Source organism: Oryctolagus cuniculus, chromosome 13 (genome assembly GCF_051225735.1).
Source record: "Oryctolagus cuniculus isolate XC-2025 breed Fujian yellow rabbit chromosome 13, ASM5122573v1, whole genome shotgun sequence".
NCBI classification, from domain to species: Eukaryota; Metazoa; Chordata; class Mammalia; order Lagomorpha; family Leporidae; genus Oryctolagus; species Oryctolagus cuniculus.
In genome coordinates this window covers 100,880,735-100,907,021 of record NC_142879.1, presented here as the reverse complement: position 1 = coordinate 100,907,021, position 26,287 = coordinate 100,880,735, and the positions used below count along the sequence as shown (strand labels likewise).

Here is a 26,287-nt window from a genome sequence, read left to right as displayed (position 1 = left end):
ACCATATTTGAGATAACCTATACAATATTAATTGAAAGCTTCCAAGAAAATATTGTATCATGTTAGTTTGCCCATTAACAGTTTCTCAGTAGTTGCTTAACTTTTTAAAAATACTCTGTATCTGCTGGTCTTTGCTTTTACTTTTTTTTTCTTGCTAGGATAGAAATCCGTTTCATTCAGTGTGATTATTTAGAGGATGCCATGTTTTTCAGTATGTAATCACTGGGTTGAGGAAGCTAATGGTCAGAAGGCAGCATTGGGATAGAGCAATTTGGATGGTTAGATGGGAAGAAGTAGTTTTATGTAACTATAGCTATCGCTTTGTGCTGCTTATTCACAGAAATCACATTTCAGTTCAGAAGTAATAGTAGCAGGTGGATTTGATTGTTAAAGTGTTAGGAGTTCTTTGGTGAAATCAGACTTAGTGTTTTTGGTTTTTGTGCATAAATTTCTCAGTGTTAGCGGTAGCATGAGATACTGTCAGCCACTTTTCTATAGTGAATTCATCTGAAATGTTAGCTCCTGGAGGACATGTACTAGTTGTCCTATACTGTGCTTCCTTCTGAAAATTTTGGTAATTGTGGCATTTCAGGACATGACACCTCGTTTTCTTGTAGGTAGGCTCTCAGGTTCTTAACTTCAGTGACTGCTCCAGGTTATCTGTCTATAACCCATGTCCAGGAAGAAGTCCTTGTGGGAGTGAGGAAACTTCTGTGAATCCTTTCATCCACGTACAATAAACTGTCCCAAGTCAATTCTTTTACAGGTGAAATAATCCCAAGAACAGTCGTGGTGTATTCATTGAACAAACGTTGGGCATCCACTGTGTGCCAACAGTTGTCACACTCCTGGAAGTCAAGATGAGACCTTGGCCTTGAAGGTGTTCTTAAAGGCTTTGATTCTTGAACTAGTGGTGTTACAGCTGCTTATTTTTACTGTACCCCTGTTTTCTTTGGTTTTCATTCTTCCCGTGTGAACTCCAGGTACCTTTTGGCATTTTGTTTCCTTTTTTGTTTGTGTCTTTGCTGGTGTTTCCTCAGCTCCCTTTGTAAGAAACTTGTTACTTATTTTTCTGAGCTAGTCATTTGCCAAGTCAGACCTCACTTTGTGATTTGCTTTCCAGCTGCTCCTCTGGGGCCTCCTACTCTGTTCCTGTCTATCCTGTCTCTAATAGGTGTGGCCACTGTATTCTGCACTGTGGAAGAATAATAGTACTGTCAAGTAGGAGATCTCTAGTCTGCGGTCCAGAGTCCATCTTTGATGTTAATTTTACCTTTTAAGATAGAAAATGATGCTTCTTCCCTCATTTAATACTTAATAGTTTGCTTCAGGTATATACAATTTTTTTATTGCTAATATGTGTTGGATTTTTATGGCTGAGACATTTTTAAAATGTAGCTGTCAGTCAAACCAAAAATATGAACACAAAGTACAGTTGGACTTTGTTTTTGTGAATTTTTACTTTGCTATTTTTCCTTTGTTTAAAGAGAAGACAGAAAAGGAAATCCTGAGTTTTTAAAAGTATATGACTTTATTACAGACATAAATTTCTTTAGGTTTTTTTAATCATTTATATATATATAAATTGAACACTAGCAAAAGCCCAAAATGCAAGTGAATTAATTTCTTTCTTCTTACATGTGTATGTAACAGTGTAATTAATATAAGAGCAATTACTGTATTCGTTGAGCTACTTAGATCGTTTTATTTGAGGGTGTTTTAAATTTAAGAACTTTGTAAATGCCTATACTGAAAAGCCTTGGTGTTCTGATTTGTAGCGTGCATTGTACAAAGCAAGCTAAACTGAAGTGTAAATTGGAGAGAATGCTTTCTTCAGGATTGGGGTTCACTGGTGTTAGAGCATGCTTTTTTCATAGATTTCCTTCTTGGCATCTTGGATATTCTTTTAAAAATGCCTGTTCAGAAGTCATGTCTAAGAGGACTTTTTAAGATATGCTGTAAGAGGGTAGGCATAGAGGAAGATTGTTTTTTTACTCCTAACAGTCTTTACATTAACCATAACTTAATTTAACACGATCTGTATTGTTGGGTATTTTTATTTACAACATTTTGTTCTAGTAGCAATTACAAGCATCATTACTGAGAGCCAGTATGAATGTTACTCTGTACCTGGAACTGTCTGGTGCTTAGGACCCTCACATCCCGGATCAGAGTACCTAGGTTCCAGTCTTGACTCTGCTTCCGATTCTAGCTTCCCTGGGAAACAGCAGGTGATGACTTAAGTACTTGAGTGCTTGCTACCATGTGGGAGACCTGGATGGAGTTCCTGTCTCCTAGCTTTGGCCTGGCCCAGCCCTGGCTGTTGAAGGCATTTCGGGAGTAAGCAGTTGGGTACAACATATCTCTCTCTCTAACAGCCTCTCCTCCCCTGGCCCAAAAATAAAAGACACACTTCACATAATAAAAGGACCGCTGGTTAAGATACTCACATCCTGAGGCCAGTGTTGTGGTGTTAAGCCACTGTGTGCAATGCCAGCATTTAATGTGGTCATGGGTTTGAGTCCCAGCTGCTCCACTTCTGATCCAATTCCCTGCTAATGTGCCTGGGAAAGCAGGGGAAGATGGCCCCTGCACCCACGTGGGAAATATAGATAAAGCCCTTGGCTTTTACCTAGGCTGTCCCTGGCCATTGCAGCCATTGAGGGAGTGAAATTAGCTATCTCTGTGTGTATGTGAAGTGTGTCTGTCTCTGACTTTGAAATAAATGCATCTTTTAAAAAAGATACCCACATTTCATATTGGAGTACCTGGGTTCAATTTTCAGCTTTTTTGATAGCACAGACCCTGGGATCAGTGGTGATGACCCAAGTGTTTGGGTCCCTGCTACCTACCCATATGGAAGACCTTGGTGAGTGCTGGCTCCCAGTTTCTGCCTGGTCCAGTCCCAACCTTGATGACATTTGGAGAGCGAACCAGTGGATGGGAGCTTGCTGTCTGCTTGCTTCAGAAACTAAAAAACAGCAATAGCAAAATAAACTATTAAAAGTAACCAAAAAGCAATCATTAGATTTTTACATCTTAGACTTTTTTTTTAAAGATTTATTTATTTATTTGAAAGCCAGAGTTAGTTACAGAGAAAGAGGAAAAGCAGAGAGAGAGAGAGAGGTCTTCCATCTGATGGTTCACCCCCAGTTGGCTGCAGAGGCCAGAGCTGCACCGATCTGAAGCCAGGAGCTTCTTCCAGGTCTCCCATGTGGGTACAGGGTCCCAAGGACTTGGGCTATCTTCTACTGCTTCCCAGGCCATAGCAGAGAGCTGGATCAAAAGTGGAGCAACCAGGGCTCGAACTGGCACCCACATGGGATACCGGCACTACTGACTGGGGCTTTACCCGCTATGCCACAGCACCAGCCCCTGAAGGGTATCTTTATAGGTGTTCTGTGAGGCTGTTCTATAGAACTTTGTCTTGGAGGGCTTTTTCCCCCCCATCTTCCCTCCTAGAATTGGTATAGAAACTTATAAATATGCTTGGAATACTTGTTAGAAATGTTATTTTCTGAGGCCATGGGTCAGTTGGTTAGTGGAATAATATTGGTTCTCATAGTAGAGCTTATAGTAGATTTGCAGTGGTTTTTAACTTAGCATTGTTAAGTAAAGCTGCCTTTATAAGGTAAGTAAGCACTGTTTTTTAAAGATTGAAAACTTGTGACTGCATAGTGAAGTGTTTGTCAGTCACATCTTTGGAGAAGTTTGGAGAATGTATTTTCATCTCCTAATTTAAAAAAAATCAGAAGCAGATGGGCAGAGAGAGAGAGAACATGCTGTCATCCACAGTCTCCATACCCAGTTGCCTACAAAAGCCGGGAGCCCAGTGCAGGGCTCTGACTTGGTGGTAGCTGCCCAGTTCGAGCCGTCACCCCGCCTTGCAGCCTTTCTAGGATTGGGTTGGCAGTGGGTGTTGAACCGTGGTGCTTCAGTGTAGGATGTGATGGGGGTCATGGGTGTCTGAACCTCTGGACCTGACACCCGACCCATCTCTGATTTCATCCAAAGATGTCTACAGTTGAGCATCTTCATCTGAAATCGTAAGTGCTCCAGAATCTGGAACTTGGTGAGCACTGCGTGCTTGCTTTTGGATGTTTAGGAGGAGGGATGCTGTACTGGCAAGTCTGTGCGTGTGTTCTGAAAACCTAAAAACTCTGAAGGGCGTCAAGTTCTGAGCATTTTGCATAAGGGATACTCAACTTATATTAACATTTTGGAAGAATATTTAGTAGGGATGCCATTTGGGGATAATTGTATAATTTTTTTTTTTTTTTTTTTTTTTTTTTTTTTTTGACAGAGTGGACAGTGAGAGAGAGAGACAGAGAAAGGTCTTCCTTTTGCCGTTGGTTCACCCTCCAATGGCCGCCGTGGCCGGCGCGCTGCGGCCAGCGCACTGCGCTGATCCGATGGCAGGAGCCAGGATCCAGGTGCTTTTCCTGGTCTCCCATGGGGTGCAGGGCCCAAGCACCTGGGCCATCCTCCACTGCACTCCCTGGCCACAGCAGAGGGCTGGCCTGGAAGAGGGGCAACCGGGACAGAATCCGGCGCCCCGACCGGGACTAGAACCCGGTGTGCCGGCGCCGCTAGGCGGAGGATTAGCCTAGTGAGCCGCGGCGCCGGCCTAATTTTGTTTTTTTAAAGATTGGTTCGTTATTTGAAAGGCAGTCTTCCATTTGCTGGTTGACTCCCCAAATGGCCACAACAGCTGAAGCTGGGCCGATCTGAAGCCAGGAGCCTGGAACTTCTTCCAGGTGTCCCAGGGTGGTGCAAGGGTCCAAGCACTTGAGCCATCTTCCACTGCTTTTCCAGGCATGGCAGAGAGCTGGATCAGAAGTGGATCAGCCAGGACTCAAACCGGAATCCATATGGGTTGCCAGCACTGCAGGCAGTGGCTTTACCCGCCATACCACAGCGCCAACCCTTTGGTCTTAAAATTCTTTTAAATATCATTTAGTGTAACTTTTATGTTTTGAGTAAAATGAAATGTGCTTAACATTAGTAATGTGAGGAAGTACTGTAAAAATGAAGTCTTATTAAATCCACATACTGACATTGGAAGATAGATAGAACACATAGTATTCCTATTTTACGAGTGAGAAATTTTACTTGTATAAAAATGAGCAAAACAGTGACATTTGACTGCAAACATAAGTTTATCTGAGAGTAGACTGAACTGACTACACTGTCAGGGATGAAACAGATGTGTTAAAAAACTTAATTGGTGTTATTTTTTTTTCCTAAAGATTTATGTATCTGAAAGTTTTCGAGAGGTGGGCTGCCGGGGCTTTAACAAGCTGCTGTGGAAAATCGCCTGCCCCTTAACTGGTGTTCTTGACTATGGTAGGAATCAGTGTGAAGGTGTTGTTGCTTTTATCTTAATAACTTCACCCAGCTTCCTTCAGTACTTAACATCTTACAGATTTCACTATAAAAATCAGAGCCAGGACAGGGACACTGTTGGTACAAATGGATGTGTGTATTCTAGGTCAAGTTGTTAACATTTTTTTTTTTTTTTTTTTAAGTTTTGAGCATTTCAGAAATTTCCTTGGGAAGAAGCCAGTTTTCTTTGGAATAAGCTCATAAATTTAAAAAGAAACTTGGAAATTTTCAACAATCTGATGTACTAATGTTTGCCTGTATATAACAACCATTGGTTCATTTTAAATTTGGCCTAATGATAAGAGGAAATATGATCTTTTAAAAAATTGATTTGTGATGTATACTAAGTAGAAAACTAGACAGAAATGTTTGCATTGGATTTCTGTAGGCCAATTTAAAAAGGAAACTTGAATCTAAGGAAAACAGAATGAAGTTGAATGATAAGCAGTTTTCATGTTTCAACTTAGTATATTTTCCGTAATTTTAGAAAATGATCAAGAAATCTTCCTAAAGTTAATGGAAAACGGCATGAAGAATTCTGCATGGATTTCAAATATTTTTGGCACCAAAATTTATCTTTCAGCTCCATTCTACAAACTTTTTTGAAGTTTTCATAAATATGAGCTAAGAATCTGTGCTCTCTGCATGTAAAGGGTTACATTTAAACATTGTATCAGGTTGTTGAATGGCTTCTCGTCTCATCATTTTCCTTAACATTTTTAAAATGTTTATTTACTTGAAGGGCAGAGCAGCAGAGAGGGGAAGAGACAGATCTTTCATCTGCTGCTTCACTCCCCAAATGGCTGCAGCAGTCAGGGTTGGTCAGAGCCACAGCCTTCGGAGCCCAAAACTCCATCCTGGTCTCCCACACGGGTGGCAGGGGCCCAAGTGCTTGGGCTGTTGTCCACTGCCTTTCAGTGTATTAGCAGGAAGCTGCCTCAAAAGTGGAGCAGCCAGCATTCAAATTGGCACTCCACTGTGGTGGGATGGTGACACCAAGTGGCTGCTTAACCAGCCGTGCCACGATGTTGGGCCCCATTTTGGTACTTAGCGATGGATAGTTATTATTTGTGATTTAATGGTATTTTTTTTTTAAAGATTTTTTTTATTTATTTGAAAGAGTTCCACAGAGAGAGGAGAGGCAGAGAGACAGAGAGGTCTTCTCTCTGCTGGTTCCCTAATTGACCACAACGGCCAGAGCTGTGCTGATCTGAAGCCAGGAGCATCTTTCTGGTCTCCCATGTGGGTGCAGGGCCCAGTGACTTGGGCCGTCTTTTGCTGCTTTCCCAGGCCATAGCAGAGAGCTGGATGGGAAGTGGAGCAGCCGAGACTCCAACTGGCACCCATATGGGATGCCAGCACTGCAGGCAGTGACTATCTGCTACGCCACAGTGCCGGCCCCGATTTAATGGTATTTTTCTATTTTATAGTCAAATGCTTTTTGAAGTGGTTTACTTTGACCCTACAGGAAATCCTTTTTTTCTTTTAAAGACTTTTTTGGTTTTTGGAAAGACAGAGAATGAGGTCTTTTCATCCGCTGGTTCACTCCCCAGATGGCAGCAATGGCAGGGGCTGATACAGGCTAATGCCAGTAACCTGTAACTCCATCTGGGTCTTGCACATGTGGTGGAGGCCCCAGCACTTTAGTCATCTGCTTTCCCAGGCTCCAGTATGGGATGCTGTTGTTGGAAGTGGTGACTTAACCCATTGTGTCACAGTGCCAGCCCCTTAGGACATACATACATTTACTTTTTTATTTGAAAATCAGAGTTACACAGAGTGAAGGAGAGGCAAAGAGAGGGAGGGAGGTATTCCATCCTGTGGTTCACTCCCCAATAGGCTGCAACAGCTGGAACTGTGCTGATCCGGAGCCAGGAGCTTCCTCCGGTCTCCCATGTGGTTGGGCCATCTTCCACTGCTATCCCAGGCCATAGCAGAGAGCTGGAACAGAAGAGGAGCAGCCGGGACTAGAACTGGTGCCCATATGGGATACTGGCAGTTCAGGCCAGATCTTTAACCTGCTATACCACTGCACCAGCCCCGCAGAAATTTTTGAAATCATGAGTATGAGGAATCTTAAATACTCATGAAAAATTTATACTCTGAGAAAAACTGCATGGATTTCAAAAATTTGTTGCACCAAAAGAAACCTGTCTTTTAATTTCCCACAAAGTTTTTGAAGTGCCTTTGAACTTCCCCAGGTGACAAGCAGAACGCTGCAGGTAAACTGCCCATTGGCTCACATCACCCACTCAGCCTTCTAGTGACCATTACTTACCGAGCCCAAGGGCCCTGTGTAACCCAGTGTCTGGGTCTTCAGCCTCTTGTTCCTTCTTGTTTGTGTTGCCCTGTCTGTCCTGACCCTGCCAACAAGTTTGTTCTCTTAGGGTTCTGTGTGCTGTGCTGCTTTCTTGAGCTTCTTCATGGTCTGGTGCTTTGTCTCACTCTCAAGCGTGTGTCTGCTTGAATGTTGCCCCTCACTGCACTTCCTGACCACTCCGCAGCTGCCATCACTGTCCTCTCTTCTGTTGCTTTTGTTGACAGTTACATCTGCTGTGATGCGAAAGTCACCACGCTGTGCAAACTGCACCACCGGTCTGTGAGAAGCAGAGTTTAGAGCTGCAGTACTCAGAATTGTCAGTGACTCATTAGGAAAAGACAAGGACATGATTTTTAAAAAGTAGCATAGGTTTTTCTTAAGATTTATTTATTTATTTGAAAGAATTGAAACAGAGGCATCTTGCACCTGCTGGTTTACTCTCCAGCTGGCTGTGATGGCTGGGACTGGGCCAGGCCGAAGCCAGGAGTTTCTTCCAGGTCTCCCACGTGGATAGCAGGGGCCCACGTAATTGGGCCATTCTCTGCTGCTTTTCCCGGGCAGTGAACTGTACGGGAAGTGAAGCAGCCAGGAGAACCAGTGCCCGTATGGGTGCTGCATTGTTGGCGGCAGCTTTACCTGTGCACATAGATTTCTGTGAGGAGGTCTTCAGAAGGTTTGTGGACGATGTGCTTCATGGGTTTTCTAAAGACTCAGATGATCTAGCTGGATAGCGCCCATCCACTGCTTCACTCCTCAAGCACGGCAGCTAGGGCTGCACTAGACTGAAGTCAGGAGCCAGGAACCGCACTCAGTCTCCACATAGGCGGGAAGGACCCAGTTACTTGAGTCATTGCCTGCTGCCTCCCAGGGTCTGTGTTAGCAGGAAAGTGCACTTGAACCCAGATACTCCGGTGTGAGTGTGGAATATGGGCGTCTCAACTGCAAGGCCAAATCCCTGTCCTGTGTTGTCAGTTCTGTTGTTTGTTTTTCCAGGGTCTTTTTTTTTTTTTTTTTTTTTTTTTTTTAAGATTTTATTTATTTGAGAGGTAGAGTTACAAACGGTGAGAGGGAGAGACAGAAAGGTCTTCCTTTTGTTGGTTCACTCCCCAAATGGCCACAATGGCTGGAGCTACACCAGAATTGAAGCCAGGAGCCAGGAGTTTCCTCTGAGTCTCCCACATGGGTGCAGGGGCCAGAAGGTCTTGGGTCATCCTCTACTGCCTTCCCAGGCCACAGCAGAGAGCTGGATCAGAAGAAGAGCAGCTGGGACTAGAACCAGCACCCATCTGAGATGCTGGCGCCGCAGGTGGAGGATTAACCTGTGCCATGACGCCAGCCCCTTTTTCAGCATCTTCTTAAAGTGCTCTTGTACATAACAGATGGTTAAGGAATACTTTAGCACTGCAATAAGTGGTACTTTACCCTGACAATGACCTGCACTCTTCTTGTGGAAGAGGGTGTCCATTGGAAGGGTTGAAACACTGTAAGTTATTAGGAAATGATGGATAGGTGCTTATCTAAAATCTTACAGGAAGTTGTCACCATGATGTGACTGGGAACTCAGCATGAGCTAGTAAGATAGCTGGCAGATGTTTGAGATGTGTCTTGACTGCTGTAAATTCCTGTGTAGCTTGTGAAATTGCACAGAAGTGTTACTCTCCCATGATACATCAGTTGTATTTGAACAGATTTAAACAAGTGTTAGAGAACTTTTTCTTTCTGTATTTGTCTTCTGTGGAATGCAAGCTCCACTGAAACAGGTAGTGAATTTATTTTTACATCTACTTTATCCACCTTGTTTCCTGATGTCTAGGAAGGCCCTGACACCTTGTAGCATTTCAGTAAATAGGTATGTTAAAAGATTGTCATGATTCAGGGAAGTCATGGGATTCTGTCACAGTCCTCTCAGTCTTAAAGGTGTATGTTGATCCTCTGGGAGGCTTGTTAAAATGCACAGTCTGCTTCAGCACTTTTGGGATCTGTTTTTTAATGAGATGGCCAGATGGTGCCCCTGCTGCTGGCCTCATCTGAAGCATTTGGTCCTGGAGCAGCACTGTCCAGTGAAATAGTGTTAGCCATTAGTGCAAACTGTGGGCTCTTCTAGTAGCCTCATTTAAACAGTGAATTTTAGTGGTTTCAGCCTGACTTGTCCAAAGTATTATCATTTCAACATGTAATTGATAGGGAGTTTTACATTTCTTTTTTTGTGCAGAATCTTTAAAATGCAGTGTGTATTTTGCATTTACAGCATGTTACAGCTTTGCTTGGCCACATTAGGTGTGTCTGGTGTGCAGCATGTGATTGGTGGTGGCCCCTGGATGGGACAGTACAGTTCTGAAGAATACTGTCTAGCTTTTTGACATATCTTCGTATTTCTGGAAAGAAAATTTTACGTGTCTGATTTCTGCAGTTCCGTGTTTATGCAAAGCCAAGTTCGGATGAGTCCGTGGGCCACATGGTGCTGTCTGCACTGAAGTGTTTCTTTGTTGGTGCATGTTCATTATAGAAAACGTAGGAAACAGAATGGAGGAAAAATGAAATCCCCGCACATCCTGTCATTTAGAGTCAGTCAATCATAGTATCCTTAAGGGATGGGTTTTTTATGGCATAAGATAACTAGGATTGTCTCGAGTGTTTGCTAAAAGTTTGATATGCTTGTATTTAATATTTGCATAGTGGATTCAGCAGGTACTCGTTGTAGACAGTGTGAGTGTGAGAGGAGTGACTGCGTACTTCTAGTGCTCAGGGACTAGTGATGCCTGCCTGTATGTGTAATTTGGGAGAGAAGTGTTCTTTCAGTTAGCTTAAGTCCAGGTGCCTAGAGTTAGATGACAGTAGGCACATTCCTGAGTTTTTGTGTCTACCCCATATGAATGTCCTGAGGCTAAATGTAATTAGATGTATACAACAATTTTAAAGCACTTACTGAACTGTAATGCAACAAATGATTAGGTTTACCCTTTTTCTTATCATAAAGTTTCGGGGAATAGTCATTTGGCATAGCAGTTCAGCAGAGCTTGGGACACCCACATCTGTACTGGAGGGCCTGCGTTCAGCTTCTGGCTTCCTTCCCACCCCCTGGGGGAGGCAGCGGGTGATGGCTCAAGAGGTTGGGTCCCTGCCACTCTTGTGGTAGACCTGGCTTGAGTTCCTGACTCCCGGCTTTGCCCTGGCCCGGCCCTGGATGGATGTTACAGGCATTTTGGGTAGTGAGTCAGCGGATGGAAGATCTCACCCGTCAAGCTGTCTCTTTCTGACTTTCAAATAAAAGCTACTGTTTTGAGATCAGCAGTCCTAGGTGTCAACTAGGGCTTCTTCCTGTAGAGTTGGCAGGGAAATGCTGGGCAGTTGGCAAGTGAGAGCTGTTAGGACAAACTGTGGACACTTACCCATATCTAGCAATTTGTAGTTCAAGGAGTTTTGGGATAGATGTGCAAGTTTGACTTAAATACTCATACACTGCAGATACAGGGAGAGTACCAGAGAATGGAGGAACTCTGAGCTAGACGGTAAAGAATGTGTTTTATCATTAAGAATATGGGTATTAGACTGGTCCTCTGCCAAGTCTGCTTGAGAGTTGATTATTTATGTGAAAGAGATGGACATAGAGCACCTATCTGCTGGTAGCCAAAACAAAACAAAACAAACTAGTAAAACATGTCCTGGAGGATTTTGGGTAGGAAGAATGTTGAATAAAATGTCCTTATGGTTGGCTTGTGAAGAGCTGTTTTGCATAGAAGCATCTGCATTGTGGTGGGGATGGCTCTGGAGGTGCGATAGGCTGCAGAGTGAGGGTCTGTCGCCCTCTGCCCTCCCTCTGGGGTTTGTGCTGATTGCTGTTCCTGTAAACGTAAATCATGTGTACCAGTACACACACTGAAACTGCTGTTAGGAGGCACTTACAGGATAGAAGCTGCTAGTACTAAGGGTTTACTTGTAAAACTGCACTTTTTGGAACTCTAGGATTAATAATTTTATATTTTTGTGTAATTTTAAAATACAACTTTCATAGAACTACCAGTATTGACTGTTTTTAAAAAATGGAATAAAATCCCCAGGCCCTCAGTTTCCTGTTTAGTTTTACCCAGACCAGTTTTATTTGTTAGCATGTAAGTTTTTTTAAGCTTTGCTGCTTTCTTCATGCTGCATAGATTTTGAGGCAGGCTTGAAGAGTGATGTCATTTTTTAAAAATTCTAAATGTGATTTCAGTTTTGATTTGTCTCCTGTTTAGCCCACATCTGTTCAGAAGGGTGTTTTAAATCTGCCAACTATTATTGTTTGTCCTTCTTTTGTTAAATCTAATTTTTATGGGTTTTGGAATTAAGATTTTCTCCTCATCTGGATACTTTGTTGTGAAAATCTTTGGATAGTCAAGTCTTCAGATGTTATGGAGATCTCTGTTCATAGGCCAGGGTCTTAATAATAATAAAAATGTAATACAAAGCTTTTATATCAACTTTACTTGAGCTGCCTTTCTCTGACAGGTGGAATTAATTTCTTATATAGTTGATTTCATTTCTCACTTGTAAAGTGTTGTTTGCTTTATGTGTCCTGTCTTCACGTTTGCAAAAAGATGTGTAGCTGTTTTTGTGGATGATTTTCTGAGACTGTATGTGGGGACATGTCTGAAGAATGGTTTTTCAGGTAGATAAAAACATTTATCCTTGGGCATTTTTTTCCCCTGAAGGTACTTTTCATTATCGCTCATTGTTTGCCCAGTTCTGTTTATAGGTAGAGATCCAGTGGGAGGTCCATTTTCTGCTTTGCACTTCCCTCCCGGCTTGAGAGCCTTTAGGATTTTTTTTTTTTTAAAGTGGTGTCCCTATTTTTAGAAAAGATGGATTTCTTTGAAAGGCAGAGTGACAGATATTTTTCCGTCTGCTGGTTCACTCTCCTACTGACTGCAGCAGCCAGGACTGGGCCAGGCCAAAGCCAAGAGCCAGGAACCCAGTTGTGGTCTCCCGCATGGTGGCAGGGACTCAAGTATGTGAGCTGGCATCTGCTGCTTCCCAGGAGCATTAGCAGCCAGAACTGTAGTGACTGGAATCTGAACTGGCCTGCCTGTGTGGGCAGTGGCTTACTCTGCCTTTCCTAGGATTTTTTTCTCTTTGGTCTTTAGATCTAAAATTTCCTCAGTCTGTTTGTAACTGTTAATTGTGTTCTCTTTTGCTTAGGTTTTGTTTTTTGTGTGTGTGTTTTTTTTTTTTTTTTTTTTTTTTTTTTTTTTTTTTTTTTTTTTTTTTTAAGCTGAAGATAGCCTTTACAGTCATCCCATCCCTTCTGCTTTTGTAATTGTTTTTGACTTCACTCCTTTTAGAACTATTAGATGGCTGCTTCCCCCCCCCCCCCGGGGGGGGGTAGGGTGTAGGTAGGTATCCAAAGCTTCTGTCACTCCTTTGATTTCAAGCCCAAATATATCTGTTCGTTGAGCAGCCACCACTTTTGTGTTCGGTGGACACTCCTAAGCCTGTTCCCGACTTGAGCGTTCCTGTCTTTGCCTAATGTTGGGGACGCTGTCCTTGATTCCTTCTGCTGGGTTCTCGGGAGCCTCAACCTCACTTGGCCTTGCCTTCTGCACGTCATCTTCCTTACCCCTTTCTGCCTGAGTGAAAATGTTCGACTACAAAGTTAAATATATGTCCTTTATTTTAAGCCTGAATTTTCAGGTCTTGATTATGTTGCATTGGCAACAGAATTGTCCAGATGGGTATGTTTTCCTCACATCCTTATGGGGGTAATCGTCCCATCCAGTGTATTTGGAGGACACGGCAGTGAAAGCGTTGTTCTCTGATGCATGGAAGTTGGCCTCTCTGGCCAGATTTTCTGCCTTTGTATGCATCCTGAAGATTTGAGGAGTTAAAATATTCTGAATCACCATTACTGAAAGTCTGAAGTTCTCATTCTTTCAAGGCTCCTGTCGCTAAATCCACCACTTGCCCCAGTGTGAAGCTCCGAACCCTGAACCTCTCTGTGCTATGGTCGCTTTGTATGGATTTTCAAGCCATAATGGTCTCCCCTCACCCCCAAAGAAACCTTTTGTTTAAAGAATTCAAACTTCATGTGTTTCGTAAGTACCAGCATACCCACCCTCCCATCCGCACTCCCACCCCTTCTCCCTCTCCCATTCTCCACTAAGATCCATTTTCAATTAACTTTATACGCAGAAGACCAACTCTATACTATGAAGAGTTCAACAGTTTGCACAGAAAACAAAACAAAAAAACTGTTCCTCAACAGTTGAGACAAGGGCTGTTCAAAGTCAGAAAATGATCTTTTGTCCACTCCTACCTACCTACCTTTCTCCTTCAGAATAACAGCTGATTTTATGAAGCATTCTTGGAACCTACCTCTTTTCTACTTTGTAATTATTTACATAGGTGGTTTGCATGGTAGGTAGTGATTTTATTATCAGTCTGGCTTATAAATGTAGGTGGTTAATAAATTCCTGTTTTATATGCCATTTGATATATTCATAAATGAGGAGCAATAACCTTCAGAGAGTTGATGTCAGGTTTTTTTTTCCGTTTGCATTTAAGATTAGAGTGAAATTACAAGATTAACTCTTATGGGGCTGGTATTGTGCTGCAGCAGGTTAAGCCACCACTTGCAACATGCTGGCATTCCATATCAGAGTTCTGGCTGCTCATTTGTGATTGAACTTCTGCTTATGTGACTGGGAAGGCAGTGGGTGATGGTGCAAGTGCTTGCAACACTGCCACCTGTATGGCAGAGGAGTTTGCTCCTGGATTGGTCTGGTGTATCCCTGGATATTGTAGTCATTTAGAAGAGTGAACTAGCAAATCGAAGATCTCTCTTTCTGTGCCTCTTTGATGCTCTGTGTTTCAAATAAGTGAGCAAATCTTTATATGAATTCTAGCTAATTGTTTTAGTATTGTACAACTTACAAAGTATATAATTTATTCAGACTTTCTAAGAAAATATATGATCAATTAGCTTATAAATTTGACAAATTGTGTACATGGTTGGTGTGTTAATTGCAAACTATTATGACTAATCCCTTAAGTAGCCTTACTTGTTAGACTAGTGTTGGTTGCTTTATTATAATCCTATAAGATCTGTATATACTTGAAGAATGAAATCATTTAAAATCCTACATCTCAAACTTTTTGCTAATTTTTTACTGTGCTTTCCTTAAATGTTTTAGTTTCCATAGTATATTAGATGGAATAATAGGGGATTTTGTGGTGGTGAGTGGTGGCCTTTTCCAAGTATAGCCCAGTGCAAGCCACTTGTGCATCCCTAGAAGTTCTCATGTGTAGGTCTCCATTTCCTTTGTCCTTCAGAATCGCTGTTTTAATAAGTGACTCTTAGCTAAGGTCATTTTGTAGGGGTTGGGGAGGGAGAATGCAGCCATTATGTGAGCAGATTTTACCTTTGAATTTAGGAGTATTGAAAGCAAAGCTGTGAAACCATGTGAGCTATCTGTTCTAGTCCAAACAGTTGCTTGGTCGAATTCTCATCTTGCTGAAAAGCCATAGGCTGCTTAGCAGATCAGACCCAACTCTTTAATCCCATCTTTTTTTTGATCTGAAACAGTATAAGCCACTTGACTTCTGTCTTATTTTCCTGTATTTTCTGATTATTCATTGCTTGTAATAATTAAAACTTATTCTCAGTGACTAAAGAATGAAGTGAAGATATTTGAATGAATAAATTATAGGCTCTGAAATTGTTTCTTTACCAGTGTTTTGAAAAATTTGGAATTTTGGATTCTTTAAGATGAATTTGTCTTGAGTGAATATTGTAATGTTTACTTCTAAAAAATTGTTACTAATTTTTTCCTAGTACTGCTTATTCTTTGTGTGGTTTTTAAAAAGCCATCCTTCGATTTAACAACACATGAAATTTTGTAGACGCTAGGATTCTGTGTCATTTTGGTTTCTTCCCCTCTGCTTAGGCTTGGAATTGATCAAGATCAGGTGGAGATACTCAGTTTTGGTCAGGGTACTCCTCCAGTTTTGGTTTGTCGGACGTGTTTCTTCGTGTTAGAGGTTACCCCTCTCTAATCCTTCCAGATAATTTTGGTGTCCGTGGAGGAAGGCCAGGAAGTATATCCGGGGCTTCTGGTTTGTTTTGTGTGGTGCTATTTCCAAGACTTTATTCATTGGACTTTGGGTACATATCAGAACACCATGTTAAGGACCTACAAGATAAAAACTTGAAAAACGTTGTTACAGAAACTTGGGGTGGGAAAACTCCATTCAGACAGACACCAGAGACAGTGGAGCATGGAAAACAGTTTATTAATGCCAGTGAGCTCGGTGGGAATCATTTCCTGAGAACTGAGCATCAAACCCAAGTTTCTTACAATATTTATAGGCTTACCAGCATCATACCTTAACCGTTAGAGCACTGGGGGTTTAAATTGCAGTCTTAACGGGACTTAGAACCACACTTCCAATGGTCGGTGGGTCCAGTATGTTTCTGAGAGAGATACCTGGGGCAGATTTCTGACTGGAGTTACAGAAGCTGAGCTCCCTAGACAAGGTCACCGCGCACAGCCGCTTCACCGGAGAATTGGGAGCAGCCACTTTTCAGGGTGAGCGTCGGGTCTGCGTTCCTTCCTTTGTCTCTGGTTGTATTTCCTCTACATTCCGCTCCCCTTTGGTCCACTCTTGACCATTCTGAGGGGCACCATCTTCTGGTGCATCTTCTAAATTAACTGGCTGCTAGCTCTGGAGGAGCATTTGGAACTTTAGGCCTCCAGGCAAGCAGAGACAAATCGGTTTAGCATGGTAATGATGCAGGGACCGGACAGAAGTGCCGGAAAGACTACAAGAAGAGATCTGAGCAGCGGGAGGAGCCAGGATGCCGAGCTCCACATACTATTCCCAGAGCTCCAAGAGTTAGCTACTGCTTCTTTGCTTTTTCTGACCCTCCTGTTAAGTTGTTGGACCATATCTCTGACTGCTCCCCAGCTGTTGACATAGAAGCAATAGTCTTCATTTAAGAAAAGGCGAACTTCCCCCTTTCCTAGAGTTAGCAGGTCAAGTCCCCTCCTGTTCTGCAGGTCCACAGCAGCTAATTGATCTGGGAGAGCCACTGAAGACTTGGCAACTCGTTCTACATCGTTTGACAGGTCTTTGGATAATTTGTTGTAAGAGCTGGTTTATGAAGCAATTCTTCCTGTTCTGGTACCCACTCTGGCCATAATTCCAAGGCTGCCTAGTAGGGGTGTGAGCTGGATCCTCTTTTAACTCGGGCCTGCGCAGCTACCAGCATAGGAAGAATTTGGTTATTGGGACAAGGGACATTTGGAAAGTGAGGAAAGCCAAGGTTCACAGTGGCTATTTGTTAATTCACCTGTTGGCTTTGTCCCTGCTTTGTTGGTAATGCATTTAGAAGCCTTTTTGGCTACTTTAAGAAATAGAAAAATTCCTCTGGACAGATCCATTACTCTTATATAAAAATGGCTAGAGCAAGCCTTTGTGACTGATTTCAGTTTTTTTGGAGCCATCTTGGCTAGACCTGCGGACAGCAGCAAGTTCAATATTACTAGTCTAAATGGCATAGAATGACAGCATGACCCTAATTCCCAGGTGTCCCTTGTTGAATTTTCTAGTGGGCTCAGAGGAGACTCTGAGGGGATTTTCAGGATCTCCAGTCACCGTCCACTTGGCAGAACTCTGAGGTGGGGCAGCAGTCTTCACTGGAGAGTGATGGGTCCAGGTGTCTGTACCTGCAAACTTGTAGGCTGAGGGAGACGTTAGAAGCACAGGGTAGGGTCCCTTTCATGTGGGCCTAAGGGGTACCCTGTGCCGGTCTTACCCATGCAAGGTCTCCTGGCCTGTGAGGGTGCACTGGATTACTTAGGGGCATGGGAAGTGTAACACCCACGGGTGTAACTGGGCTGTAGGAGTGGCTAGGAGCTGTAGCTGGGCATGGATTTCTAAATTTTCCATTTCTCTTCCATCTCCAGGGATCTTTATGGGGCTAGGGAGGTGGGGAGCTACCAAACAGACTCACAGGGTGAGACCTTGATTCCTGTTCAGGGTGAGCATCTCATTCAGGAGAACTAGAAGCAGTACTGGAGTCCAAAGTAATTGAGTCTCCGGACAGAACTTACTCAGGGCTTGCTTTAGGGCCTGCTTTGTGCACTCAGCTTTCCCTGAACTCAGACACTTCCATGTAATTGATAGAGCCTTTGCCAGTCCATGTGCAACCTCAACCGCGAAGGCAGGCCCGCTGTGTGAGCCAGTAGAGGTAGGCCTCATGTACCGAGGTAAAATCTCAGCAAAGCCCTGGCGACTTCTCTGCTATCTCTGTATGGTGAGGAATGCCTCCACCCAGCCTGAGTAGTACAGACTAACTAACAGGTGTCTAGCCTGTGCTGGGCGGTAGTTCAGCAAAGTCTATCTCCAGGTTTTGTCCGGTTCTCTGTATTCTCAGCGGCTGGGAGGCTCCTGTTCGGCATAGTTGCAGGCATAAGTTTAGCATCTCTGGGTTACACTTCTGCAGAGCGTGGGGAGCTTAGCCACATAATAGTACCAGTTTCCCAGAGCTTCTAACGCTGTTTTTCCCATGTGAGTTTTCATGAAGCTGACGAGCCAGGGTGTGGGCCAAGTGACCTGGGACAGAAAGGCGTCTTGTCAGGAAGAAGCCACCATCAGTCTGAACTCTTGATACCCTTTTCTCCTCTTTCCCAGTTCTCTTCCTCTGGGGCACACTTCGAGTCCTCGTCATGGCTGCCTGTTGCCCCTGAGAAACAGCTGCGGGCTCCCAGACCACTTCCAGGAGCCGCAGGACCTCAGTTCAGTTTTTAATGGCCTCTCCTCCTGCACTGAGAAGTCCTCTTTCCCGGTACAGAGCTCCGTGTATGAAAGCCTAGTTCGAGTCCATGTAGGTGTTTACCTTTCATCCCTTGCTCAATTTCCAGGGCTCTGATGAAGGCTGGCAGCTCTGCCCGTTGGCTGACCAGCCCACCGGGAGGGCCCTGACTCTATTTGTTACCAATGCATGACCCTGCCAGGCGCTTACCCTCCGACAGGAAGCTGCTTTCCTCAGGGTAGAGGGTGCGGTCTGGAGAAGGTGGAGGCTGGTCCATGAGGTCTGAGCCCTACCACAGGTTGTTTCAGGCAGTCATGCTCTGGAGGCTCCGGCCCAGCAGGAAGAAAGGCAGCGGGGCTCAGGTTTGGACGGTTTCCAGATGTCCTCGGGGCTTCTCGCAGAGGAAGCCCTGGCAGTGGTCATACATGAGTTGGTGAGCAGCAGTGTCCTTGGTGATCCATCGGGGCTGTGACTGCCTGTGGGACTTTCACATTCAGTCTCTCCCAGAGTTTGTCTGCCTCTTCTGCCAGGAGAGCAGTAGCAGCTACAGCTCCAAGGCAGGCCGGCCCCCTGCTGCCCTGTGTCTGAATTGTTTGGGTAGGCCCCAGGTCACTGCCAGGATCCTGGATTTTGGGCTGGGACTCTCAGGGCCATTCTCTTTTTTTCTCATGAACAAACTGAATGCGCAGGTCACATCAGGGAGTCCTAAAGCAGGTGCCTCTAGTAGAGCCTTTTTAAGAGTAAGAAAGGCCTCTCGTTGCTGTTGCCCCCATGCAGATGGTTCTTTCTCCCCTCTTTGTAGCTTCACGGAGGGGCCTGCCAGTGAGTGGTTGGGGATCCAAATGCAACAGAGGCTGGCTGCCCCTAGAAACTCTCAGACCTGCCGCTGGGTTTTCGGAGTTGGGAGGGCTTCGATTGCTTCCCATTGAGTAAGTCAGTGGGAGAGAATGGTTGGAAATGAGAAATTGGTTGTCCGCTTCTGTAGTGCTGTCTTGGTCCGCCTGCAGGGGCATTTGGAATGCCTGTGCTCTGGAAGTGCTGCTGCCAGCACAGCTGCAGCTGATGCTGTTGCTGCCACTGCCACCGCCGCCACCACCACCCTAGGCAGCGGCCCTGCCTCTCGCCCCGTCTGGGAACAGAGAACTGAGGCAGGCGCTGGCTCTGAGCTGAACGGAGACACATCCCTGTCTGTTCAGGTTTCCGGTTTCTCAGGTTATGGCAGGACTGAAACAGATGGTGGTGGATTGTCTGGTAGGGGAGGGGCTTCTGGCCTTGGCAGGGGGAGGTGGTGGCAGTGGGGGCTTCTCCAGAGACGCCGTGAGGGTCTTGGATGTTCCTTGGTCTCTTGACTGGGACTGAGTCCTGGCCACAGGGATTTTGCTTTGTCCCTGCCTGCCAGTGCAGAACTCTGTCCAAGGGGTGCTAAATTAAAGCAGTTTGTAACCAGGAGTTTGTATAGGGGAAGTAGTCTGGGTGGTCTGCCTGTCTGGTTATCGCCAGGTGCACCTTCCTTGTGACCTCTTGAGCTCCCGCAGTGTGGCAGCCCAGCAGAGAGGAGCAACATCATGGACCCACACATCTCCACACTGCCTGATGGGCAGGCACCTCAGGCTCCCTAATGGTCACAGGCTCCTGGGCCTGCTCCTCCCTCCACAATGCCTGGCTTGGCGCCCACTGGGGCTCCTGGCCCTGCACAGCCTTTGGCCACTCCCTCCTCCACACCCCACACAGGTTTCCCTGAAGAGTCCAGGCTTGCAGCTGTGGCAGTGGTGGCTCCACCCTTATCTTGGATGGGCAGTGGCCTCTGGCACCTCTTCCATGTTAAGTCAGCCTTTTCACTTCACTTTTTTTTTTTTTTTTTTAAAAAAGTTAAATGAAAAATTTTTTACTTGTCAGATTTACCTTATAGTCCATAACAATAGTTCTGATTACCCATACCCATTGGTATTTTGCTGGATCTGTTAAACCTAGTAACAAAACAAGTTCCACTGATAACAAAGCAAAAATTTTCTTTTAAAGCAGTGATCTTTTTAGATTTAAAAGAGAAATTTCTTCATACTCAATGTCCAATTATATTTGAACAGAATTAGCACAGAAGTCATTACTCTGCCAATTTTATGCACGAGATTATTGATCAGTGCTGTCTCCCTAGGTTTTAAATGGAATTTGAGCCTAGTCTTTCGCCAAACAAGCGCCCCCAGGCTGACACCCATTCAACAGTCAGATATCTGGGACCATTTCCACAACAGATGTGTTCAGGCAGGTCCCAAGGGTGACTGTGGGCCAGAGGCTGGGGTGTCACGGGCAAGAAGCCCATTGGGGGTTGTTAACTTGATTCAGGAGACTTCCAAGTAGCACTGCCTCGTGCTGACAGGCAGCTGACCTTTCTCTTCCCCTCTCCCACCCCACTCCCAGCAAAGGGATGCAGTTAACGTACCACAAACCAAAGAGGAAGAAAGTCCAAACGGCCTTTCTCTCTCCCACCCAACTTGGAACATATTTTTATGCTGTGACCTTCTTGAGGTTTTTGATCATACAGTCTAAGACAGTTGGTTTTGAATAGGATTCTCCCATAATATGCCACCCTTGGTTGGGGTTGAAAAGCAAGAGACAGAACTCTGAACAGGCCCTGCTCTGGACCGTTAATCGCTTCACCCACTTGGTGGCTGTCTGCCGAGAGCAGGGCAGCTTAGGGCTCAGACCAGGTAGCCGCAGGGCGGTGGAGTCACAAACGTTCACAACACACACACTCACACACTTTCCCTTACAGACACTAGACAGGTACCTCCCTGTGAGGACTCAGATTAGGTAGCCGCAGGGCGGTGGTGGTGACAAACACCAGACAGGTACCTCCTTGTGAGGACCCACCAGGAGCAATCACAAGGATTGCTGGGAGGTGATCAGTCTCCTGCTTCCACACAAAGGCAGGCCTGAGTACTGGGCACTCGGGGGCATTCAACCGTGTCCTGAAGTCCAGGAGGATCTGTCCATTTGTCTTGTTCAGTTGGCCATGGAGAGTTAGTCTTGGGGAGCAGGCCATGGCTCGGGGAGTTAGGATCCCTGAGTGAGTCTGGAGGCATGCCATGGGCTTTTCCAGGGCCCCAGCTGAGTCCTGCCGGTCAAGGTTCAAAGGGCCAGCCTTGTATGAACATAGTGGGGATGTGTATCTCCCAGTGCTTGTTAATGGGCTTTTCCAGGGCCCCAGCTGAGTCCTGCCGGTCAAGGTTCAAAGGGCCAGCCTTGTATGAACATAGTGGGGATGTGTATCTCCCAGTGCTTGTTAATGGGTACAGCAGGGGTTCCAGGGCAGTGCACCGAATTGTTACAGAAACCTTGATAAGAAAACTCCACTCATACAGACACCAGAGACAGTGAAAGATGTAAAGTTTATTAACGTCAGCGAGCTCGGTGGGAATCATTTTCTGAGAACTGAGCATCTAACCCAGGTTTCTTACAATATTTATAGGCTCATCAGCATCATACCTTAACCATTAGAGCATTGGTGGGTTTAAGTTGTAGTCTTACGTGACTTAGGACCACACTTTGACTCATTTGGGTCCGGTATGTTTATAAAAGATACCTGGGGCAGGACAGGAGTTACAGAAGCTGAGCTTAGGACATCTTCCCTCCCTAGGCAAGGTATGGCACACAGCTGCTTCCCCAGATATTTGGGAGCAGCCACTTTCAGGGTGAGTGTCGGAATCACCTTTCCTTCCTTTGTCTCTGGCTGTGGTCTTATTTCCTCTACAGTGGAATTGTATAGCCAGAATTCTTTGACTGCTCAGTACTGACTAGATTCAGTGTCTGCTAAAGTATGCTTTTTGAGTCTGGATGTATTATTTCAATGGTTTTTGGTAAAAGAATCAAAGTGAGAAAATGAAGTGGGAAGAGCAGTAGATTGGTCTCAATATGGATGTTGTGGTTTTGCTGATTATTAGTGATCTCATTGTAAGCAAATCATACAGTCACTTGACTGCTGCTTTCTCCTTGTTTTTTTGCTAAAGAATGACATTGAATTTGATAGTCTCAAGTCCTTTCCAAATAAGTTGGTTGAGACCTGAATAGGAGAATCTCTTACTTTCTATATTTAAATTTTTGCTTTCAAATACTTCCCGTGCGTTCTGACCTGCGGTAACTTAAGACTCTGTCCTGCCAGAGGAGTAATAAAGTGTGGTGGCTTTTGTTTGTGTGCGGCCCTTTGGAATACTTCCCACCAGGGTTTGTTGAGTATTATTAGTTTATAAAGAGTAAATGGGAAAAATAATTGTCTCTGTGTTTGTTGAGTTGAAGTATTTTCAAAACTATGATAAACAGAAGTCCTTTTTAGTCGTGCTGTTTTTTTTTTTAAATCGGTTTTGTGGATGTACAAAGTAGTGTGGTTTGTCACCTAGTTATTAAAGCTTCCAATTTATTCTCAAGTTGTTTACCAGTTACAGTATTTGTCTTCTGCATCAGGTTAGGAATATTTTATTCGAGAGGGAAAGACTGAGATCTTCCGTGTGCCAGTTTACTCCTCAAATGGCTGCAACATCCGGAGGTGGGCCGATCTGAAGCCAGGAGCCAGGATCTTCTTCCAGGTCACCCATATGGGTGCAGGGGCCCAAGCACTTGGGCTGTCTTTCACTGCTTTCTCAGGCAGAGGGAGCTGGATCAGAAGTGGAGCAGCCAGAACTCTAGCTGGTGCCCATATGGGATGCCGGTGTCACAGGCAGAGACTTCACCTGCCGTGCCTGTGCCACAGTGCGGGTTCTAGGAAATAGCTCTCAGTACTGGGTATGGTAAACATTTAAGTTAAACTACTGAACACGTACTAATTTATGCTTGTGATGGATTTACTTATTAAAAATGAGGCCGGTGCCGCAGCTCAACAGGCTAATCCTCCGCCTTGCAGCGCTGGCACACCAGGTTCTAGTCCCGGTTGGGACGCCGGATTCTGTCCCAGTTGCCCCTCTTCCAGGCCAGCTCTCTGCTGTGGCCCGGGAGTGCAGTGGAGGATGGCCCAAGCGCTTGGGCCCTGCACCCCATGGGAGACCAGGATAAGTACCTGGCTCCTGCCATCAGATCAGTGCGGTGCGCTGGCCACAGCGCGCCGGCCGTGGCGGCCACTGGAGGGTGAACCAATGGCAAAAGGAAGACCTATCTCTCTGTCTCTCTCTCACTATCCACTCTGCCTGTCAAAACAAACAAACAAACAAAAACAAAACCCACTAATTTCATGTTCCAGATTTTTTTTTAAAGATTTCTTTATTTGAAAGAGTTACACAGAGAGAGGAGTAGAGGCAGAGAAAAAGAGAGGTCTTCTATCCGCTGGTTCATTCCCCAGTTGGCTGCAGGAACCAGGAGCTTCTTCTGGGTCTCCCACTTGGTTGTGCAGGGGCCCAAGGACTTGGACCATCTTGTACTGCTTTCCCAGAGACCAGATCAGAAGTGGAGCGACTGGGGCTTGAACCGGCACCCATTTGGGATGCTGGCACTGCGGGCAGCAGCTTTACCCACTGCGCCAAAGCGGCAGCCCCCTCCAGAGTATTTTTAAGTGTATGCTTCCTGGTTTTCACCTCACAGGTGTTTAATGGTGCCATAGAACAAAATGCACACAGTGCAATTTATATTTTACAGTGCTGTCTTAAGCAAACATGTTTGGAGGCCAGTACTGTGGCAAAGCAAGTAAAGCCACTGCTCGTGATGCTGCTGGCTTCCCATGTTGGAGTGCAGCTTTGGGTCCTGGTTGCTCTGCTTTTGATCCAGCTTCCTGCGAATGTGCCTGGGAAGGCAGTAGATGATGGCCCAAGAACTGGGTCTCTGCCACCTCTGGGAGACCTGCATGGAGCTCTGTCTTTCTCTCCCCCCTCAGTGTGGCTCTTTCAAGTACACCTTTTAAGATCAGAGATTGTACATCCTAGATGGCCACAGTGTGCAAGGGGACTTAGCCAAGGGGCATGCCTGAGGCAAGGGGAGTCTTAACATTTTCAGAGACCTTTTGGAAAGAACAAGTGTACTTCAGTAAATGAAGTAGAATGAAGAAAATGTAAGCCCTTCAGTAAGTGGCAGACCTGGGCCGCAGGGAAGCATGTTAGTACTGGGTAAGAAAGACTTGGCTCAGACGGGAGGACTTGACCCAGCCACTGAGAACCAGTACTGCCAAGAAGGGTGAGATCAAACAGCTTGTAGTTTCTTAAATGGTGTCCAGTTTGGTCTGTTTGGAGACGACCGGAAGGATGAGGTAATGGTTCTGGAGAGAATCTTACTGTGAACCATGAAGTCTGACGTACAGGAAGAACATAGATGCCAGTTCCTATTCAGATATGCAGAGCAACTCAAAAGTAATAAAAGCCATATTCAGAAGCTGGTTCTAATGCCGTAGACCTTTGTAGGTGACACACTCTGTACCACCTTGTCACTGCAGTAGGAACCAGACGTCCTAGCAGTTGCAGCCATCTATCTTTCAGGAAGTTTGTGCAAACTGGAAACACAAGATTGGACTTGATGGTGAGAGCATTTTGTTCAGGATGTCCCTGTGGATGTTTTGGAAGACCTCTGCCACCAGATCCTGGACCTTTACTCCCAAGGGGAAACAACAGCTTTCTCACCACAGGCCCCATCTCTTCAGACCACACTGCAAGGGCCACAAGCATAACCGAGGCTCCCAGACCTGGCAGCCCCAGTGGGAGGACTCCTGGCCATCAGCTCCACAGCAGCAGCCCACGAAGCCAATCTTCGCAGCCCCGGCAGGTTACACGAGCCGTGGTTGTCTCTCCCAAAGAGAACAAAGCAGGACCATTGCCACCTAAAATCCCCAAACTGAGACTGCTCACCTGCCCTTGCCACCAGCCCACCCCCCTCCAGACCAGAAAACTGCCTCTTGATACCACCTTGGAACAGGCTTAGTCGTCAGACATGGTGGCTGCGCCTCCCCAAAGTCCAGATTCCTCTTCCAGCCCGCCATGCCCCTGCCTCCCTCCAGCTCCATTATGGGGATGTCCACCCCCAGCTACTACATGCCTGGAGAGGGCTACCTGAGCCTATTGTCCATGATGGAAGACCCAGAGCTCCTGTTACAGTGCCCTGTCCCCTTCTTCCACTACCTGTCTCCCCACAATCTCCCCTCTGCCTATGACCGCCTGCTCACTTGCCCTACCACCCTCCCAGCCTCCTTACCCCAGCCCCTGGCTACTGCCCATCTACAACCCCAACTTTCCACCCCATCCCCATGGCTGCTCCCCACTCACGCAGTCCCACCGCAGCTGCCTCCAGGCCTGGGCCTGCCACAGGCTAGCTGCCCACCTCCTGCAGTTCTCTCCTAGAGGACAGCCACCTGTTCCCCAATCCGTCCCCCCACCCGGCATCCTGTCTGTTCTGGGAGCTGCTGGGATGAGCTGCCTGGATGAGATAACTTGCCACCTTTTTCCTTGGTTTTTAACCAGAGTTTTTCTGATCAGCTTGAAGATTAGTTAAGCCAGTTAACAGCAGGATACCTTGTGTCATGCTTGATAATTGTAGTATAGAAAGGAAGAGGGTATCCCAGACGAAATTGGGGTGCTCTGCACGTGAGATGGGAACAGGGGCTTCAGTGTGGTTTGGGCAGTGCCTGTCTGCAAGGGGTTCCTGCTAGCGTTGTGGGAGTCTTGCCTGTACTGGGCTACTTTCTGATTAAGTGCTCACCAGCCCTATTGGCTCAATGAACAGCTTCAGTAAGGAGTGAATTTCCTTAAGTGTGAACCTAACAACATACTGTGAGTTCTGTCTTGGTTACAAACGAGGGTCTTTCACTTAGTTATCCAGCTAAATCGCTTGTG

At 45.4% G+C, this 26,287-nt stretch overlaps 1 protein-coding gene and 1 pseudogene across 8 annotated transcripts in view; both read left to right on the top strand.

Annotated features, from left to right (window-relative positions):
- LOC100357083 (WW domain-containing adapter protein with coiled-coil) overlaps positions 1-26,287 on the top strand; it is a 92,822-nt gene that overhangs the window by 3,609 nt on the left and 62,926 nt on the right. The gene's annotated exons all lie outside the window — the stretch shown is intronic.
- Positions 4,272-25,884, top strand: LOC149122809 (cyclin-K pseudogene; annotated as a pseudogene). Its single transcript, XR_016219223.1, has one exon. The product of XR_016219223.1 is annotated as a cyclin-K pseudogene (transcript).